The sequence below is a fragment of the Phalaenopsis equestris genome, unplaced genomic scaffold (genome assembly GCF_001263595.1).
Source record: "Phalaenopsis equestris unplaced genomic scaffold, ASM126359v1 Scaffold199670, whole genome shotgun sequence".
NCBI lineage: Eukaryota > Viridiplantae > Streptophyta > Magnoliopsida > Asparagales > Orchidaceae > Phalaenopsis > Phalaenopsis equestris.
Genome location: NW_018219530.1, coordinates 175,937 through 178,724, shown reverse-complemented (window position 1 = coordinate 178,724; position 2,788 = coordinate 175,937).

Here is a 2,788-nt window from a genome sequence, read left to right as displayed (position 1 = left end):
GGATGAACGGTTAAGATGAAGTCGTACAGTGCTTCAGGACATAAATTGCAGGTCGAGTCAGCGCTAAAGTGGATGGCGGTGTCGAACGGGAGTGCGCCGCATGGAGCTTCGGAGCCACCGTAGAATGAGGTGGCGCAACGCTTTAAGTAGATAAATAGGGAATTAAAAAAAATTCAAAAAATGACCCTTAACTTCAAAAATCCATATCTTGGTGTAGAAAAATCACAAAAATAAAATAAAAATGCCCTCTTGATCAATGAATAAAGGAGAACAATCCGGATAAAGTTTGTGTCCATTTGATGCATATTTGATTTTTAAAAAATCAATTGGTGTTAGGAGTCTTTTGATTCTCCATGCATATGGACATTTCACCATAGCTTGAATTTTTGGCATGTTGTAGCCTTTATCAAGGGGAATATTTCTTGATTTTTCCAAAGTCAGAGAAGACCTCTAGACAAAGATCCAAAATTTTCAAGTTTATGTACATTATTTGCTTAAATTAATCATAATAATTAGCTTATTATTTAGAAAAATTCAAAAATTTTGGAAGGTTTATGATGACTATAGATTTAGAAAAATTTCTAATAAGCCAAGTCATTCAAAATAACCCTAATTTGCCTAAACCCTAAAACATTAAGGTAATTAATTTTGGAAAACACAAAAATCAAAATGACTTAATTTTTGCTCTCCACTATTTTTTGAGATTCAAAGAACTCCCCATAAAAATTTCAAAGCATCTTGAGTCCATTTGATGGCTTAAATAAATTTTTCAAGTTAAATATCTTTTCTGGCACTAAAATGATTTTTAATGATCAAAATATAACTAAAAAAATTATGAAAACTTATTTTTGGAGTTCTTTGTAATCAAGGGAATTTAATAAAAATAAAATTTTCATTTTTAGTCTATTTATAAATATTTAAAATAATTAAAAATTTATAAAAAATCACAAAAATAATAAAATTCATGGAAATATTTTAAATTATTTTCTAAGTACTTAGAAATAGTTAGAATATTTTTTCTGATTTTCTAAAAAAAGATATTGTATTTTGAAGCTTAAAATAAATTTTAAAGGCTAAAAAATGTATTTCCAATAAATCAAAGAAAAAAACCATAAAAATATAAAATTTGTTTCTCTGAGTTATCTGACCTTAGGCAGATTTATCAAAAATACAAAACTTAGTTTTCCCCATTTAAAATATTTCATATTTAATAAATACCCCAGAAATTTAAACAATTCTAAAAATTCAAATAAAACTTAAAAAATCATGAAATTTTGTCCAAATGGCTTTGTGGTTTGTCTACCTGTAGTAAAAATTTTAAATGATTAGGCTTCACCGTGGTTAAGTTAGCAAATTTTCATTGAAAAATCCCATTTTTGCATGAAAATAATTATATAAATTAAACTAAAGTTTGAAAAATCATATTTTCTCCTCTGATGTCTTAATTGACCCAAGAATAAAATTGACATGAGTGAGGTGAGATTAAAATTCCAAGGTCATTTGAATTAAATTTGACAAATTATGAAGTGTTGGAGCCTTAGGGGTAAAAGTGTAATTTTATGAATTTGGCCTTAATTAACATTTAGGCTTAATTCAAGGAGGGAAATGGGCAACCTCTGATCTTAATCAGTTTGTTTGGATGATTGAAATTAAAAAGGGATTAATTGGTAGAAACCTTCCTCACTGTCCTAATTAAAAGGATAAATTAATAAATTTCTAAAATTATTAAAATTTGGAAGTTCAGTTCATTAAAATAATGAAATGAACCTAGGACTTAGGGATATGACTTTTGAAGTCAATAATTAATCAATTTAATACCCCTATTTGATGTTCAAATAAAATTTAAATAATGAATCATGATCACCTAAAATTTAACCTTTTGAAAATTAATTAAGACACTCACCTAGGTCTTAAGGGCTTAGTAGTGATCTAAGTTAAATCAAAACTGATTAAATGAGCATTAGGAAAGCAAACATAGCTAAAATTAACACCTTTTAAAACACCACAAGCCCAATTAGGACCAAACTTTGGCTAAATGTTCCAATAACACTAGCTTGCCCCTTTAAGGGAGCTTGACACTAGCTTGCCCCTTTAAGGGTCTTCATTCACATAATCTTCAAAATTAAATTACAAATGATAATTACCCTACTCTTAGGGATAATTAGAACATCAATGTTCATTGAGCATTAAGACTTTCATATGACAAAATATGAAGCAACACAATGAGTTTAAATGAGCTCGAGGCCTTTCATCAGGTAGTGAGAGGGAAGCATGGACCTGCTTGTTTCTACTAACTTGTTGGATACCTCAGAGGTCTATTAAACTTAATATGCTTTGCTTAACAAAATCATCCTTAATGAAATCAATAGGGCCCCGCCAAAATATGACATAGGGTTAGGAAAACAACCAAGAGGAAAACCACTAGAACTTACCTTTCCTACTCTTCATAAATTTCCTTAACATGCATTTTAAGTTTCAGTGGTGAAACGAGAAGACTCGCTAGGTACGTTTTTTATTGTTTACAATGTTGTCTTTCTTGTATTTTTTATACTTTATCGGCGTTATTTCGGGGGTTGGTTTGTGGGGTTGCCCGTAAGAAGCTGTCGGTCGTCGGAATCGAAATCCCGTCGCCCGCTTCGGAAGGACGTTGAAGTATAAAATCAAACTGACCCCATAATTTTCATAGTTTAAAATGAAAGAGCACTGTACCTCAAATCCTGTATCTATCCCAAAGGATAAACATAAGACTTGAGGATGAGGCTCGATCAAATAAACTATGGAAAGTATG